Source organism: Lathyrus oleraceus, chromosome 3, assembly GCF_024323335.1.
Source record: "Lathyrus oleraceus cultivar Zhongwan6 chromosome 3, CAAS_Psat_ZW6_1.0, whole genome shotgun sequence".
Classification (NCBI taxonomy): domain Eukaryota; kingdom Viridiplantae; phylum Streptophyta; class Magnoliopsida; order Fabales; family Fabaceae; genus Lathyrus; species Lathyrus oleraceus.
In genome coordinates, this window is record NC_066581.1 from 212,882,192 (window position 1) to 212,902,532 (window position 20,341).

The following is a 20,341-nucleotide window of genomic DNA, read 5'->3' on the forward strand; positions in this document are numbered from 1 at the left end:
GATCTTTTGATAGTTGTTAATTATACGTTTTATCTGCTAATTCATGGAAAAATATCTCAATGATGTCTAGTCGAAGTTTTTCTTTGATAAGTTTTGAGGAATCTTTTGGGGTTGGTAATTGGAAGTTTACTTTGTCAGTTCTCGAGGAATCTTTCGATGACTGTCGATTATGCATTCCACTTATTAAAAATTCAAAAAATAGGTATCTTGGTATGGCTATTTGAAAGTTTTCTCGGTTAATTCTCGGGGAACCTTGCGAATGACGATCAATTGGAGGATCACTTTGTCAATTATCAAAGGATCTTTTTGATATTTGTTATTTGAAATTTCACCCGGTTAGTTCGTGGAGAATCTTTCAATGATTGCTAGTTTCATGTTTTATTTTAAAAAAATGTTTTAAAAAAAGAGAGTATATCCAGGCTTGCTGAATTGAAGGTTTTCTCGGTTAGTTCTCGAAGAACCATTCAAATTGCGATTAGTTGGAATTTCACTTGGTCAATTATCCAAAGATCTTTGTTAATTCTTGAAGAATTCTCTCTGTGTTTTATAGTTGAACATGTTCATTGTTAAGTCTCAAAGAATCCTTACGATGATTGTCGGCTAAATGTTTACTCCGTCAATTCTCAGAGAAACTTTCGATGATTGGTAATCAAAAGCCGTCTTTGTTAAATATCAAGGAATCGGTCAACTGTTATTTCTTGGTATGAATTCATCATTGAAAGGAGAAACCCTAACCAGAGTATGAAGGCAATCTTTTAGACCACTAACAAGGTTAATCCTTCATAACCTCATTACGCTTTCCATATTTTAAAGATGAAATTTGAGATAATTTGAGATATTTTCTTATCTAATTGACTTCTACCTTGAATTTATGAAAATTGTGACAGTTCATCCTCCCATGTTTAAGGAAATTAGATAGGGAAACTTTGTCTTACCATTTGTTTACCTATATTACATTGCATAGTACTAGTTACATTCACATGCATTCACACTTACGCTCACACTCACAATAAGCCATTCGACATATGGCCATATGCATTCTTTGACCTAGTGTACAATCTTTACTCTTAGGTCCCCATTTCATCTCAATTCACATTGTTCTCATATTTTAAACATATCCCATCAGGTCTCATCTTTCATTTTTAGTCCAGTCTTGCATTTGTAATCTCATGTCCATTAATGAGACCATTTTATTGCATTGGTTGGATCACTAGACCATTACATATTTTCATTATATTTTATTCATAAAAGTGGAGATTAAGTTTTATAAAAGCATTTGAAAGTAAAAATTTGCAAGTTACATTATTTTATCATGTCATTTGTATCAAGTGATTGGTGTTTGAAATATGATGAAGAGGATGTGTATTCCATAAAATGAATGAGTATTTTTTACTTTACATTGTCAAATATTAATACAAAAATATTTAAAAGAGTATTTTGTTAACATTATGCACACGTCACATTTTTAAAATAATAAGACAAAAAATAAAACAAAAAGAATGAATTTCCAAAATGTTGGTGGCCCTCATGACCTCCTCTTTATCACCATCATCCCGATCTCATCACCATCTTTAATTTGCTTCCATCTTATTCCCTTTACCTTTGCACCATTTCACCATGACTATAACATCATCCCAAAGCATCATCTTACCATTACCCTGCATCTTTCAAACAACAAAATTCATGTGAGTTTTCTATATAATGCATTATCAGTATCATGAGCAACACTCAAAACAAATTAAAGGCAAAACACATGATATCAATTCATAGTTTTACATAGTATCATCATCCATATGTATCAATATACAGACATAACTTACTTCACCATCCAAACTAAGTAGATTTAAATTGACTTAATAAAATAAAGTAGTGAGAAACACATGATTTTCCACCATTACACAATCCATCACCACTCAACAAAAATACCATACCATCACCAACACATATATCCATTTGAATTTGAATTAAAATTCAAACAAGAGAAAAAAAGCAAACAAAACTTAGAATCAAAGAGCAAACGCGTGAACCACTCAAAATTCACCATGATCCATACATCATCATTCATCCTGCACACACATGACTAACACAATTCCTCAAACTAACACAAAGCTCAACCAAATTCCAATCCAAATCATCTCAACCTTTCATCTCAGATTAGCATGAGGATCACCATTTTCCCTCCAAATTCCTCTAACAACTCACTCTTTTCCCTCTCTTTGATCATCGCTCACCCTATATAATCCATCCCCTCATTTCACTCAAAACACGCAAAATCTCACAATGAAACTCTGCTAAAAAAATCCTAACCCATTACTAAATATCTCACTATCCTAATCTTCTTAAGCTTCATATTGAATCCTAAAAAAGGTTTAGCTCATACTCACTCTCAGCTAGCCTAACACCCACTCAACAGAGAAAGTGAATACATGAGTAGGAGAAGGAAAGTAAACAAAACAGAAGCAATACAAGTAGAGAGCAAGGAATTTGACTACTTACTTGAGGTACCTTCGCCGTCGCTGAAACCTCGCCGGAGTTTCAAAGCTTCGACGAGGCCTTCTGTATTATTTTACGCCATTTTCACGCTTGATATTTTGTTATGTTGTTAACTCCATAACTTGAATCATTGTCTATTAGCTTGGATTGTGAAATTTGGGGAATGATTTATCATTTAGGGTTTTGTTTAGGGCGGGTTTGATATGAGAATCTGTGTTGTTTTTGGTTGAATTAAAATTAGATTCATGTTTGCGATAGTATTTCATATAGGATCTGATTGAAAAGTTTTGGTGTTTGAGAAATCTCTGGAGGTTTCTAGGTTTGGACTTGAAGAACACGATGATTATTCATCGATGTTCATCAAGTCCACTATGGGAAACGCTGCGTGGATTCATTATCTGGCGAAGCAAACTGTGTTTGGTTGTTTGGTGGTAGGCCATAACAAAGAGAAGGAGAAGGATAAGTGAGGTCTGAGTCCTCATGGGTGGACTCCCTCCATTTTCTTGTTTCTCCTTCCATTGTCTCTCTATGACACATGTCCCTTATGTGGTTTCTCCTTATCCACTTGATGAGTTGACTAACTCATCTATTGACTAATCGTGTAGGCCTCCCTCACATGTGCTACCATGTGTCTAACTTTCACATTGCCTTTGACCAATGGTGCATCTGATCTAAAGGCTAAGGTAGAGTCAACATTCGTTGACTCTCTCAAGGCCTTGGGTCTTGGATCATCGCGCCTTGGACCCCTCTATTGGACCTTTTACCATATGCACCCCCTTCTTTATTTCATTTACTATTTTGTATATCTTCTATTTTCTTGTTAATCATTATTGGGCCTTGCACATGGGCCTATTTAATTTTGCACCTTCGTATTTTATTCTATTCTTATTTATATTTTTTTGCTAATATTTGGGCCCTAGGCCATGCTAAATTTTGTATTACTAACCCCATAGTTCCATGATACTTAATGCACCCCACCTTTGATTCTTATTTTTCTTATTATTTTGTTTTATTTAATTGTTATAATTAATTAAATAAATGGATGGTAACTAAAATTAATATTTTCAATAAAATAATTAAACCATTGATTCAACGTCAAGTGATATATTTTTTAAAACCCATTTCTCTCGATTAATTTTGAATTAACGCGATTGAAAGCCCAATCTTCATCGAGTGCATTTTTCCAATTTAAGATAAAATATCTAATGACTTTTAAATATCCTTTTACAAAGGATGAAAAAGGAAATAGTCTAGTATTTACTATTCTTTTTTCCGATTGTTTGGATACGAGGTGTCTAACTCGACCATTCGAGCAATCGTCATCGGTTTAAAAGTCTTAACCTGATTCACCTTAAACCACTTTCGTATTCAAAACTTAAGCGAACTTATTTTCTTAATAAATCAAATGAAAAAGGAAATGATCTAGTCTCCACTATTGTTTTCCCCGAATACTCTAATATTAGATGTATAGCTCGGCCATTCGAGTATTCGTCATCTATTCAAAATATATTAACCCTATATATTCCTTTTGCAAGTTAAAGGATGAAAAAAAAAAGGTCTAGTGTATACTATTCTTTTCCCAATTGTTTAGATACGAGGTGTCTAACTCGGTCACTCGAGCAATCATCATCCACTCAAAAACATTCTCAACACATCAAACTATTTACTCTCCCTGCGCGATCGAAGGTTTTTTTACAAAAAAAATACTGTTTAGTTTGTTCTATCGTGACACTGACAAACGCTTTAAGCCTCCAATCGCGAGCACAAGCAACGTTTAATTGCTAGAGCGCGATCTAAACATTCGTTCAATAACATCAACCCACAAATACGTAATTTTCTACACAGAACTACGTAGTTTTGAATTCCTCATTGTACCTGAGAATACGTAGGAGCGATACGCACAATCTCGTCAAACACCATATGTTTAAAACTTATACATATCTCACTAGATGTTTAACTTCCACATAATTTTGATTAGGTCCATATGATAATAAATAAATAAAAGAGTATATTAAAAAATATATAATTTTTTATTCTGAAATTTTTATTATTATGAAAAAAAATTATTATGAATTTTTTTTACTGAAAAATAAAAATAAAAATAATATTTTTTAAAATTATTTTAAGCAAGAAATTTTAAAAATATTTATTCCGATTTATTTTTTTTTTGTAGAAAAATAAAATATTTAATTTTTTCTATTTAAATAAAAGATTTTTTTTCAAAAAAAAATTAATATTTTCAAATATTATAAAAAATAATTTTTATAAAATTGATTTATAATTGAAAATTTTGATTTTAAAAGAGTTCAAATTATAAAATTGATTTATAATTGCAAACCGATTATAAACTAGTTTATAAACACAAACTGGTTATAAATTAATTTTAAACTGAATTGAAACCATTTTAGCATTTAACTGCATTTTTATTGAAATGATTATTATTAACTGAACTATAAATGTGGATTTGTTCAGGCCAATTCATGAACCATGAAGACCCCTGGGTTGTTTTGGGATTTTTTTTTTGAAAAACTGGAGTATTTGAGTAAAAAATTTCAAAAAATAAGCATATTAATATTTTAAAAATAAAGAATTATATTATTTTAAAAATAATACATTTTTAAGTATTATATTATCTTTTATAAAAAATTATAATGTGTTAACTCTAATGGGTAGTGGATATTTTAGGACCAAATTGAAAACCCTGAAAAATGATGCCTCAAAATTGAATGAAAATTCTGAACGAAATTTCCCGTAGGCTTAACAAAATTTCCGGTACTATTCAAATTTTAGGTAGTACATTTTTAATTTCCAATATACCGGATATTTCAAAATATCTGGTTTTATTCATTAATTTCTGGAAATTTGAAATTTACCTGTGGCTACCGGAAATTTCAACCTAAATGAAATTTCTGGTACGGTTATTTTTTTGATGTTTTAGACGTTCAGGATTTTGTCGACTGTTTTGGATGGTTGTGATTGCACCGACAATTTTGTATGGGTCAGAGTAAATGCAAAGTTGTATAAATAAGGGGTCACATGTTTGATAAAAACATCTCAAAAAATGTCTCTTCCTCAATTTTTGATTAAGACAGAAATGTACTTCAACGGAGCTTTACCTCCCGTAGAGTTTCGGCTTCTGGATGACACCACGTCTCTCGCCAGCCTGACGACCAATTTGAATGAATTATTACCTGATACTGATGATACCAGGAAGGTGAGAAAGATCAAGTTTCGTGAAAATTAGGTTGATACTGACGGGAGGGTGAATTACAACCTTATTGAGTTGAAGACCGACGAAGATCTGAAAGAAATGCGAAGATCATTTCGCTGTAGGATAACAAAGCGGTCGACCGAGTTAGATGCTAGACTTTCAAGATCTGTTGAAGATATAACGGAGATACTGAAACGTCCAAAGTTATCTAGTAGTGTTTAGGTTTTTCTTATTTATTATTGTTTTCTTAAGTTATGTTTAAGTTAATTTTGTTGTTGCGTCTGTATTTCAGTTAATGTTGATGCTTAAGTTATGTCATCAAAAACATTATGTAATAAAAAATTCTGATGAAAATGTATGTGTAATATACAAATCATGCATAATATATGAAATCCATGATATACAAAAGACGTCTAAATAGCCCCCCACGGGCTATGTCTGCAGTCCGAGATAATCTAATATAAACCTCACCATTTGGGTTTACCAAACCCATGAGGTCATACAAAATAAATGCAATCATCTAGAGGCGTTGTTGGACATCGGCATCAGCTGCAGGAGGCAGCGATGACACGTAATCAATATGTACGCCCTACCAACAACCTCATAACTCCCAATCGCTACAAGCTCGTCATACGTATTCTGAAGCCAAGACATACGATGGTGTGCACCCCTATTGATGCCAAACTCCTGCACAGCCGCCGCAGACACTCCCAAATCTCATGCAACAGTATGACATGCAAGGGACATACTAAGTACAGGAGCCGCCCAGAATCTGTCGCCGATATGGAGATGGAACAATGAGGCGACATCATCCAGAGTGATAGTCATCTCCCTAAACGGTAGATGAAATGAAGATGTCTCCTTGTGCCATCTCTCAACAAAAACACTAAGTAGTGGAGCGTCAAGCATGGTGAGGGAGAGTGGGCAAAATCAAGCAGTTGGAACTCCTGTATAATTCGACTGACCTGCTCAGGCATCGAAATCTTCGGGAAGTCCTTCATCTTCGACCCGTGCGATGTCACCTTCAATGTGGGATGCTCATATGACAAATTAATATAAACAAATTAACATTTAGCTTTCATGGCACAATAATAAACAAATTAGAGTTAAACAAAAAGACATGCACATATCCCTACTATAGTCGTAACGCCACATGGTCAGCATACTCAATAAGCATTGACCAGTCAATGGGTCCTCCAGGGAATCCTCCATCAATGTACATAGAGGACTCGGTCGAAGGAGTTGTAACCTTCGTGTCAGTAGTAACTGATGGGAGCGAATCAACAACAACAACATATGATTGGACCACCCGAGCAACCTCCTTCAAACCAGTCTCCTCAACAACCTCCTCAACCACAACAACAAGATTTGTAACCTCCTTAACCACCGGATCAACCAATTAATCAGCATCTGGAACCACCTCATCTTTAGGATGCTCTACTGATCATACCGATTGGCATCGAGTGCAACGAGGTGCCCGAAACTGGCCCTAAGCAACCAACTGCTTCCGGTGTGAACCGGTTGGGGACACTCGTTCAACCCGTATCTGGGAAGACTAAACATTACCACCCCTGGCAGCCATAGCCTGGTCTACCGCTCGATCAACATCTCTCTGTGTAAAATAAGGGAAAAATATTAGCAACTATCAGAAATTTCATACTTTCCGGTATAAAACAAAGTTTTGACACATAGCGGAAATGTCAAAATTTCTAGTATAAATTCCCATGGAATACATACCAGAAATTTTAGAATTTCCAATACAAAACCGGGTTTTTATATCTATCGGAAATTATGAAATTTCCGATATATTCAATGGAATTTTGTACCGAAAATTTTGAAATTTCCGATAAACATTTCATGAAAACATTGGAAATTTTGAAATTTTTTATACAAAATATCGGAAAATTTGAAAAATTCGATATAAATACTCACTATTTTTGAATTTTTTGGTAATTGCTCTAAATTTCTGGTATCGCCCCAGCAATTACAAATGCACGCCTTTACACTGTAAATTTCTAAATTTTTGAAAATAATTTTACAAGGGCATTGTCGTCTTTTCATACGCAATGGGGGGTGTCAGGTCTAAGTGGGGGTGTCAAGTTAAATGCTCCTAAAAAATATAATCTCTATTGTAATATTGTAATATTGTAATATGAGCTTGAAAAAAGCTTTGTTGTAACATTAGCTCGAAAATTACTACACGAACCCGATCCTAGATGGACTTCAGACTACCCAACTCTAAATGAACTTTTTTAAATACAAAATTAAAATAAAGAACTCGTATTATATATTATAAATAAAATTAAAAATTACATTATTTTAAAAATAATACATTATTAAATTATATTATCTTTTATAAATACTATAATATGTTTTTAAATATAAACACATATCTAAATTGTATAAAATAATACTCGAATATATAATATAAGAAAAACTAATAGAATATAAGAAAGAATGATTATTATATTAATGTATAAGATTTAAAAGATAAAGATTGAATATAATAGAGATAAAATTTAGTAATATTTTATTTTAAAGTAAGAATATATATAATATATATATATAATATATATAATATATAATATATATATATATATATATATATATATATTATAATATATATATATATATAATATAATTATATCTATATATATATAATATATAATATATATATATAATATATATATAATATATATATATATATATATATACGTGCTTAACGAACTACCCCGGCTCATATGGATTAACTCTAATGGATGTAAGACCCTAATTTTGACCCTAAGATCCCTCATGGCATCATGCTATTGCACAAGTGCACTGCCTCAAGGATCATAGCATGTTTGACCCATTAACCCTAGGGTTGGGACTTGTTTGATTGATTTGAGATCACCAAGCATGCTTGCATTGTATGTTATTGCATTTCTTATTTGATTACTAACCAAAAGCACAAAAATATGTCACTAACTCTTTTTGTTTTGAAGCTCAAGTAATCATGTGCTCCACAATGCTCCTAGGAGGCTCCTAAGCCCAATGCAATGGCTAGATGAAGATGAGAAAAAGAATGATAATGGTCCACAAAGTTCCTAATCATCATATATGTCTCCCAAGTATCTCAATTTTCCAATTTGCTCAAGATAACCCAAGGGGCTTGAAGATTGTTTCCCAAGGAAACCCTAATTTCACTGTGCTTTGATTGTGCCTTGCCCATGAAGCAATCTCAACCTCTGATCAAATTTAATCAAGGGAATTTATTTAATTTATCATTTTGTGCATATATGAGCCTACTTGAGTCCCCTCAATCATTTATTCATCAAGATTGGAAGTTTGACTTTAAAAAGTTGATCAGTCAAGTCATCTGACTAAGCTGAGGTTCAATGAGCTATAACTTTTGATGTGTTTGTCAAATAAAGATGACCCTAAAATAAAAAATGTTCCTAATAACAATATGGACAACTTTCATGTTCATAAAAAATTCATATGTGTAACACCCCAAAATTTTCCCTCCTTATTCACGCATTCATTTTTAGGTCATTTAACATTAGATACATTGCATTTCATCATGTCAATCGGGATTAGCTCCAAGAAGCTTGAACATCATCCAGGACACTTTGTGGGTTCTATTTAGATGATCAGTCAACACAAGGGAAAGACTTGAGTTACTTCCAACAGGGGTCTATTCGTCAGTCAAAACGTTAATCTTGAAGGAGCAAAGGTTTGTTCATGAGATGTCATGCCCGCTAGGCGAAGCCCACGTGTTATGCAAAAAAAAAAAATTAATTAATTAATTAATTAAATAAATAAATAAATAAAATATAATAGAAAAATCTTGTACTTGGACCTCTCTCATTTGAGCCCACAAAGCCATGAAAATCAGGTTATAAAAGAGGGAGAACAAACAGAAAAAGGAAGAGAAGCAAAACACTCTGAGGTTTCCTTGGAACAAAACCCTGGACAAAACCTGGAGAGAAACCTAGACAGAGAGAGTGAGAATTAATCTGCAGCAACCTCCAGGCAACTCTGAAAGGTTCATTCTGACTCACACACTTTCAGCTCAAGCAAACCCTAACATTGGTTTGCAAATCCAGTCGTGCCATTTGATTTCAACCGATCTCTCCAATCAGGTTTGCCCTTATTCCCATTACCTTTGTGCTTTGAAGTTGAATACTCTGAATGTTTGAGGTATGATGGATGAATTTCATTAGGTTTTTGCCCACGGGTTCATAATTATGTATAAATGTATAAATAATGCCTTGAATGCTTAATCGTTTAATTTCTAAAGTGTATGCCACAAGGTTTGAGGTTTCTGAAACCATACTGTTATCCATGAAAAAAATGCTTATCGTGTTTCACTAACCCTTTTGTTGAGTTTTTGTGAAGGCTCACATGACTTTTGCAGGGATAGCTCGCTGGATATTCCACTTTGCTTGTGGGATACCATTTGGGAGATTTATTCTGATTGCCTTGTTGGCACGTTTACTTTATACATGTTTGTTTTGTATGTGTTCGTATCCCCACAAGTAGCGCGGTTCCTTCGTCAAGGACTGCCTTTTTTGCATGAGCATCCTTAACCCTACCAACTCATTGATTTTTTTTCTCCTAAGAACACGTTAACTCCTTCTACTACAGGCGAGTAAGTCTCCAAAGGTCGAGCATCCGGTAGATTGCGTAGTAACGTCGTTCGTCTAAAACCCAATCCATAACCCCGTAGTTAGCCGAACTACTTCTTGCTCTGATTCTCATTCCAGATGAGATACATAGGCATAAGACGCGATGTCTTAGCGAGCACAATTACCCTTAACCCCTAGGTGTCGCATTACGCGAAAAACCGGCGGGAAAAGACACAGAGCCGCCACCGTGCGTTATTTATCCCAAAGGAGGGAAAGGAAACGCTCTAAGTAAACCTGGAAAGGAATGGTCTCACGACCAGAGATTGATAGGATCGGGAGTCGGTTATGCGAAGGGAAGGTATTAGCACCCCTACGCATCCGTCGTACTCGACGGGATCCACGCTCAGAAAGAATAGAAGAAAGGTTGCTAAAACTGCTCAAAAACTGCACAAGACTGGAATAAAACACAGATGAAAGACGGAAGAAGGTGACTCGGCAGGATGTCGCATCCTGGGCCTACGTAGTTTGTCAGAGACAAACATCAGAGTTAACGTAGTTCGGGAACAGGGGAAACGTGCTCGCTAGGACATCGCATCCTATGCATACGTATCTTCTCTAACCAGAGAAGAATCAGAGCACTCGTAGCTCAGCTAACACACGCTGAAACAAAACACTGAAACAGGGACGCTGAGACGTCAAACGAAACACACAACTGGAAACAGAATGCCAATCGCTGGACTTACATCAGACTCCAAGCACACACATAACACGGGAAACCGACTGCCAATCGCTGGACTTACGTCAGACTCCAAACAAGCAAACACACACAGGAGGGTTGAAAAAGAAAAAAGGGCGAACAAAACACACGCAACAAAACAAAAAGGGCGCCCGGAGAGATCAGCTCAATCTCCTGCCTACGTACCTCATCTGGTATGAGGATCAGGGCGACGTAGTTCCCCTTAACAAGGAAAAACTATCCTAACCAGAGACTAGGGAGATAACAACTAAAAGGGAGACTACGACTCGAGCCTAGAAGTTGTCATGCAAACGATCCCTATGTTGAGGTCTCTAATCAGAACCTAACTCGCACAGGAAGCAAGCTAGCCTAAACAGCATGTAAACAAGCACAGGTGAACAAGTATCACACACTATATGCAAACAAGCGGCTCATACAAGGCTGGGCTTTAGTCGAGGGGTCATATCAACCTCGACAAACAAGCCAACTGGAAAGGGTGTCTGAGGCTCTTAACCACTGACATTGACCGTCGGGGTGAGCAGATGAAAGGTGATGAGGGTAAGACCTCATGGCTCTTAACCCGGCCTGGGTGAGCTTCAATCAATGAAAACGTGGGAGTCCAGAATGCGGGACTCTACTCCACTTGACTGACTCTATATACAAGGATCTTGGGTGTTTATTCAAATGCATCAGCACGTAGTGCGAGCAAGATGAAAGACTCAACTGAATAGCAGGGGATGGATTGCACATCCCTTATATCTGCCAATTGCCTCTTCACTTAGGAGGTCTTGAAGTACAAGGCACAAAGATAAACAAGCACAAACATTGCCTCTTAAGGAGGGCTTCAGACAGGTGCCTGCCAAAAACAGCAGGTCTTCCAGAATACATGGAGAAAAGAAGTTACCTAAGTGGTATGCCAACCACAAGCAAAGCAAAGCAACTCAAATAATGAGTTAAAGCTACTAAAGTACCTGTAAGAAAATCAAACAAGTCAATATTCACATTCAGACAAACTAAACAGATAGTCAACAGTGAGACAACCAGTATACACAATGCAAGTCAACAACTCAAGTGAGTTAGCCACCCAAGGACCTACAACACAATCAACATTAGTTAACCCAAAATAATTGGCATCTCATGAATTGATATTGCATCAACCACTAGGGATAATAGCTTGAACCTGGAATTCAAAACCCAAAAGATTAGTACAAACCACTAGCACCAAGGCTAGGGTCAAAGGTATGGCAAAAAGTCAAAACAGCAACCCATTCTCAACATGTAGCATATTTAATCTATCATGAACATGTCCTAAAAAGGACCAAGTCAAAAGCACTAAGCAAGGTCATCTCATGAGCAAGATATGGCAAGACACACAACATGATCATCAATTGGACATACAAAGTGAGAAAATGCACATTAAATCAGAAATGACTCAAACAATTCTAGAAATTTTTATGAGCATACAACATGTCCAACACAATCATCATGCCAAAAATTGTAAACAGAGAAGCTCAATTGATATGGAAATGAAAATGAATAAGATCAACATCAAATTGTGTGACACACATTGTCACACCATACAATCATGTGTCCAAAACAGAGAAGGAAAATGCTAAAAATGCCAAATAAAATCTCAAACATCCTACAACATGTTAGGAATCAACATATAAAATTTCATGGCAATTGGTCAAGTATTGAGCATTTCACACCAATTTGAATGAGGCATGGCATAATTGTGTACATGTTCAAACAATTCAACACCATTAACAATCCAGAAGAGATAAAATCATGAAATCACCTCACAAAAATACTAGACGTCTCAAGGATCATGTAGAAAAAAATTGGGAATTAATTGGATCATTATTCTATTTTTTGTGATTTTTTGAGTGAGCATGCATAAAATGAAATAAAAATTGCAAAACATGAAAATAATGTTGAAATGAATTGGAAATAGGAAATGGCATCAGCAGGATTCGAAGTGAGGGACGCGCTACTTATCCAAACGACGTCGTTTGGCTAATGAGTAAATAAAATGAAAAAATGAAATGCACGCAGGAAGGGGTCGAACTCGGTCCTGGTACGTTCATGAGTGCTCAGTTGCAGAAACCCTAACCGGCTGCGCTACAGTGCCAATGTGGTGGTTTCCACCGTCTTCTTCATGAAGACGGTGGCTGAACAGTGAACAACACCAATTTTTTTTTCCAGAATTCACTAAAATTTATATCAAATGAAAGCTCATGCTATGTACATTCCAAATCCAGTATCAATTTACACTAAATCAACATAACCAAAGCAAATCGAGCAAGAACATTCTTCACATTCAAAACTTCAAACACATGTATCTCATGCAATTCTACACCATTTGGCAATTGGGAGGTGCCATGCAAATTGCACACGTGAACAGTAACATATGATGCTCAAATTCACTCAAAATTATCTCATGCACATGTTGGCAATGGTAATTAGCTCATATGATTAACCAATTTCAAATTCATGATTTCCCTCCAAAATGAGCATGAATGAGCATATGATTATGTGATGAAATTTCATGCAATACAACATTGGATTTGGAAAATATGATTCATGACAAGCATTATGCAAAAAGAGGCACTCAATTTGGAGTTCTAGATCAAAAGTTATGGCTTGTTGAAGTTCCATGCACACTTGGCAATGATTTGATCATATCTCCTTAACCATTCATCAGATACTCATGATCTTGGACTTTTTGGAAATGGGAGAGAAGGATCTTCAACTTTCATGTTGGACAAAATTTCATTTGAAGCCTCTTTAATGTTGGAAAGTCAAGTTGAAGTGGTCCAAAAACTTGCCATTTTTGGAAACTTGAAATTACAGGTCACTTTCCATTTTTGGAAACTTTTGATCTGGCTTCAAAATCTTCAAGGTAGATGTTTGACATGTTGAATAAACCTCTTTGGGACATGAATGAAGTGTTTCAAATCATTTCTCCACCTCCTAGCCCTCAGTTGACTTGCAGCTGACTTTTATGGGCCCCAGATGACCTGAAACTGCACTGTGGACTTTGAGCCTCTAACACTTGGTCAAGTTGTTTCAAAATGAACCTTGGGTTCACATAAGATCTCTAGAACAACCATAGGGCTTTTATCTCAAGAAAAACCTTGCTCTTTTGCACTGAGGAATTCTCCTGATGCCAGTCTTGACTGATAAGATGCAATGTTAATGTAATGTCAATGACCTAAAAATGAAATGAATGGATGAATGGGGGTGAAAATTTGAGGTGCTACAGCTGCCCCTATTCAATCAACTGAGAACCTGAACGGATGAGAGCAATGACTGTCAGACTTTCAAGGTAATTAGGGATTGAATACCAAAAGAACCTGGAATTTGCACTTTGCAGGGGATGAAGTAAAGAAACAACGACCCGACGTCAACGGACGAATGGGAAAGATCTGAGCAAGATGTCTCTGCCGGGAACATGCATGTATTGGGGAAAACGCCAATACAACAACAACTGTCTATAAAAGACTCTCTTGGGGAAGCAAGAAAGGGTGAGGTGTTACCGGTTAGTAGGTAACAAGCTCGGGAAGAAGGAATATCTAAGACCGGTGCACGGGTGAGAGATATCAATCAACCAAAAACATCTGAGGAAAACCTGAAGAGGCATATTTCGACTCAGGAAAATCTGACTCCACAGGGGACCAAGGTCGTAATAGGGAGCAGACAGGAAGGAACACCAAGGATACCGGGTTGTAGGCATATAACAGGTGACCGACCAAGGCATGAATTGGTTTGTGTTCCAAAACACTCATAATCCTGAAGAGAGCTAGAAAAGCAATCTTGTTAAAGGATGGACATTCGATTCCACAAGGAATACGAATCTTACTCAGTTGGGGAAACAACAAAGGGTTCAACCAAAGAGTGCATGAGATATATTATCTATAGCCGTCAAAACGTAGATAATATACTCGCAAGGAAGATTATCCATAACCGGGTCGTAGGTTGTCAAAGGATAAATCGACCGAAATCGTGAATTGGTGTGTGTTCCAAAACACTCATCATCCTGAAGAGAGCGAAAGCAAACTTGTTAAAGGATGAACATTCGATTCCACAAGGAATACGAATCTTACTCAATTGGGGAAACAAACAAAGGGTTCAACCAAAGAGTGCATGAGATATATTATCTATAGTCGTCAAAACGTAGATAATATACTCGCAAGGAAGATTATCCATAACCGGGTTGTAGGTTGTCAAAGGATAAATCGACCGAAATCGTGAATTGGTGTGTGTTCCAAAACACTCATCATCCTGAAGAGAGCGAAAGCAAACTTGTTAAAGGATGGACATTCGATTCCACAAGGAATACGAATCTTACTCAACTGGGAAGGACAAAACCTCGACTGAAGAGCGCATGAGATATATTATCTATAGTCGTCAAAACGTAGATAATATACTCGCAAGGAAGATTATCCATAACCGGGTTGTAGATTGTCAAAGGATAAATCAACCGAAAAGAGAAACAATCGTTACCAACAACAACAGGGTAGACGAGAGATGACTCACTGGGGATAAATTGCGCGAACAAGGCAATTATCCAAATAACTGGGGTAGAATGAATATTCGATTCCGCAAAGGGACAACGAATCTTACTCGAATGGGGAAACACGAAGGGCTTCGACCGAAGAGTGCATGAGATGTATTATCTATAGCCGTCAAAACGTAGATAATACTCTCGCATGGAAGATTATCCATAACCGGGTTGTAGGTTGTCAAAGGATAAATCAACCGAAAAGAAAGGCATCAGGATACCAGACTAAGTATGTAAAGATGACCAATCAAAAAGGGAAACCACAAACATTACCGCCAAACGGTGAATGAAAGAGGACCCACTGAGGATAAAATGGCTTACTCGAAGCAATTATCCAAAAGGAAGGGGAAGACCCGCTGGGGATAAGATTGCTTAATCAAAGCAAATATCCAAAAGGGAAAAGGACTATCAATACCAAAAACTGGATAATGATAACCGTAAATAGGGGATTACATCTACCGGTTCGTAGGTAGAAAACCAGGGAAAAGTAACCGTCATCGACTAGGATGAGCACAAGGGTTGACTCCACAAAGGAGAGAAAAGAGGGTTCACATCTACCGGTTAGTAGGTAGAAGACCACAACAATCTGCTGAGGAACAGAATGGGAGAAAATAGGATTTACAACTACCGGGTAGTAGGTAGAAGACCGCAAAAAATCCGCCAACAACCAGAATGAACCCCAAAGGTTACCTCTGCTAGGGGATGAAAGTAGGATTTATAACCAGCGGTTAGTAGGTAGAAAACCGTAAAGATAGGACTTACAACTACCGGTTAGTAGGTAGAAGCCAACAAATTCAGCCGAGGATAAGATGAATGAGTGCCGGTTAGTGAGCAACTATTCATTTATACCACAGGGAAGCACAAGAGACAGCCAATAGGAAGCCAATTTAGGATCGATCCAAAAAGGCAAACTGAATCAAGACTCATCCTAATGAGGAAAGAACTCAATAGGGAAAACTCATCCCGTTATGTGTGTAGGGAGGGAACGGAAACAACCGTCATCCACGAGGATATAACTCGGTGGGGAGTGCAGAAGGAAATGGTAGACACTTTCTGCTTAAGGGGCTGACTCTATATGGAGAGATCAGACACACCAACATCTGCTTGGGGAGATCTACTAGGGAGATCTGTATCACCAATTAGCAGGAGACAACAATCAACAGATATATGGCAAAAGATGCAACATGAATATCTGAATGTTTTGATTATGCGTATATGCATTATGCATGATGAATGCTGATAAATAGACATGTCTAACACACATAGGTCCCGAAATCAACCACCCGGTACTACCCTTCCAGAGGGAAAGCCAAAAGATCACCCGAGAGCCAAAAGAGATCTGCCGGAGACTGGGATATCAGGGGACAACACCATCCTACAGGGGAGGAAGGCCACGAGAGGCTGCCGGAGGGATAGTCAGTCACAACCGGAGAAAAGAGTTCATAGCAGAGGCAGACACTGCCACAACAGCAGCTCATGCTGGGGGTCAAAGATACCAAGAAGCAACCAAATCTCTGGTGGGGATAGATAGGCATTGATAAAGTTCATCATGCCAACAACTCCGCTGGGGATCTACCCCAGGAAATGATGGAGTACTGGGATGTCAATCCACCAAATACCGAATCTTCAAAGAAAAGCACCCATGCCGGGGAGAGGAGAAGACTGCTTTGCTGGAGAGAAGAAAGTTGAAGTCTTCAACAAACACTCTGCTTGGGAACTGGCCCACAAAAGTGTTCAAACAGCAACCTACTGGGGATGACCCACCATAGGGCTCAAACAACACTCTACTGGGGATGACCCATAATAGGGGCTAATAGGGCTTGGAGGAAGAATGATGCACTGCCGGGTGTCGCATTACGCGAAAAACCGGCGGGAAAAGAAAGAACAACAGAGCCGCCACCGTGCGTTATTTATCCCAAAAGAGGGAAAGGAAACGCTCGAAGTAAACCTAGGAAAGAACATGGTCTCGCAACCAAAGAGAATGGGTTCGGGAGTCGGTTATGCGAAGGGAAGGTATTAGCACCCCTACGCATCCATAGTACTCTACGGGATCCACGCACAATAGGAAGGAAAATGGTTGCTAAACACTGCTCAAACACACACACACTGGCTGAAAAGAGACAAAAGAAACTGACTGAAACTGACTCGGCAGGATCTCGCATCCTGGGCCTACTTAGTCTATCAGGCATAGACATCAGAGTCGAAGTAGTTCGGACTGGGGAGACGACACATGCTCGCTAGGATATCGCATCCTATGCATACGTATCTTCTCGGACGAGAGAAGAATCAGAGCATTCGTAGCTCGGCTGACACGCACACAAACAAACAGACAAAGGCAAACGTGGAGCCTGAATGCCAATCACTGGACTTACATCAGCATCCGAACCAAAACACACGCAAGGGTGGTTAAGACACAAAGGGTTGAAAAAGAAAAAGGGCGCCCGGAGAGATCAGCTCAATCTCCTGCCTACATACTTCATCTGGTATGAAGATCAGGGCGATGTAGTTCCCCTACGCAGGGACAAAGGATCTAGCCTAACCAGATAACAGAGGGAGACACAACTCTAGGGAGACTACGACTCGAGCCTAGATGTTGTCATGCAAAGTCAACCCTAAGTTAAGGTTTCTAGCTAAATGGCACAAGGGCCAACCTATCCTAGACAAGGCTTGCACAGGAAGCAAGGGTCTCGATTGCAACTAGGGCAAGAGAAAGGGGAGGTCTCAATCGCAATGAGGGCGAGAGAAAAGAATTAGCGTTAGTTGTTAGTCAAACTCGGCAAGACATCGCGTCTCGTGCCTACGTATCTCATCTGGACATGAGAATCAGAGTTGCCGTAGTTCGGCTACGGAGGGAAAAAGGACTCGATTGCAACTAGGGCAAGAGAAAGAGAAAGGCTCGATCGCAACGAGGGCGAGAGAAAGGAAAAGGCTCGATCGCAACGAGGGCGAGAGAAAGGAAAAGGCTCGATCGCAACGAGGGCGAGAGAAAGGAAAAGGCTCGATCGCAACGAGGGCGAGAGAAAGGATCAGTCTAAACTAAACCTAACTTGCACAGGAAGCAAGTCTAAGCTAGCCTAAGAAGCAAAGCAATCACAATCACAGATAGCACACACTATATACATACAAGAGGCTCACACAAGGGTTAGGTTTTAGTCGAGGGGTCATATCAACCTCAACAAACAAACCTCTGGAATGGGGTGAAGTGTGCTCTTAACCTTGCCATTGAGGGGCTAAGGTGAAGCAGATGAAAGGAGATGAGGGGTGTGCCTCATTGCTTCTATCCCTGGCCTGGGAGAGCATTTGACAAGAATGTGTGGGTTCAGAAAGTGGGAACCCTTCTACACATTTGATACTGACTCAACTGTGCAATTGCACAAGATCTTGGGTTTTTATCTGAAATGCATCAACACAATGGTGTGAGCAAGACAGAAGGCACACTGAATAGCAGGGGATAGGTTGCTTATCCCTTGGTTCTGCCAATTGCCTCTTCACTTAGGAGGTCTTTGACTCTGTACAAGGACAAATTAAACATACACAAGCATTGCCTCTTAAGGAGGACTTCAGACAGTTTGCCCAGCCAAATAACAGGCCGGGTCTCCAGACTACATGAAGAAAAAGGAATTATACCTCAAGCAAGTTGCTAAATAGCAAAGCAAAACAAGTTCAAAGAACTTAAGCAACTAAGGGTACCTGAAATAGTCAAACTAATCAGTATACAGCTCAACAGTTTAAAGCAAAAGGAATTGGTAAACAAAAGTCAACACAGAGGAACCAATGTGCAAAGCACAAACTCAAGTCAAATGAGTCAAGCCACCTACAAAACAAGGGTTAGCACATGATATGTAATCGAACTCAATCAAATTTGTATGATCTTTGAGGCATTGTTGCTTAACCTGAAACATAAACTCAATCATAAGCCCAAAAGACCACTAGGACAAGCCTAGGGTCAAAAACAAATGGGAAAGTCAAAACAGCAAACAAATGGTCAACCAAAGTCAAGTTCAAGCATTTAAGAAGCAAGCACAATTGGTCACAAGTTCATAACATGCATCATTGTCATTTCATAGACCAAAGAAGTCAAAACATGGCAAGAGGGAGCACACAGAAGGTCAACAGCAAGACCAAGCTCAAAAGCAAACATAATCAATTCCAAAAATTGCCAAATAATTCAAGTTCAATCCTAACACCTAGCATGGTAAGCATGTCAAATTTCATTGCATTTGGACAAGTGGAAGGCAGCCAATTAAAATCAAGAAGTCAACACAATTTCAAGTAAGCACAAAGAAGTCAAACAATCATGGGTCAACTTCAAAAAATCATAACAAAATGAAAACAGATGAGAAATGGATGGGATCAACACCAATGTAAAGCTCAAGATGTCTAGTTATCTCATGCAAAATTTCATGATCATACAATAAGGTATGAGAACTTCCCAGATGATATGGCAAGGTGTATCACATAAAGTCAACAATTGACTAGGCAGGGAAGAAAAATCACAAACAAATGGGAAATGGCACAATTAAATCCAGGAAAATTCACACATCAACTAGACATATGAGAGAAGGCTTATGCAAAAAATTGGATCATTTGGAGGTCAGGAAGTATGTCATTAAAATTCATGAAAATGCACATCATTGGTGTGACACAAGTTGTCACACCCTACTTAAAAAATTCATATCTAGCAAACCACAAATGATAAATGCACAAATTCTACATCAAAACAAAGA

General features: G+C 37.8%; 1 long non-coding RNA gene across 1 annotated transcript; it reads right to left on the bottom strand.

Moving 5' to 3' along the window:
- Positions 1 to 1,345: 1,345 nt before the first annotated feature.
- On the bottom strand, positions 1,346 to 3,152 carry LOC127126389 (uncharacterized). The gene is made up of 2 exons (XR_007804969.1): positions 2,497 to 3,152; positions 1,346 to 1,664 (listed from the first exon to the last, which is right to left on the bottom strand). It is a non-coding gene; the product is annotated as an uncharacterized LOC127126389 (long non-coding RNA).
- Between the last annotated feature and the right edge of the window lie 17,189 nt (positions 3,153 to 20,341).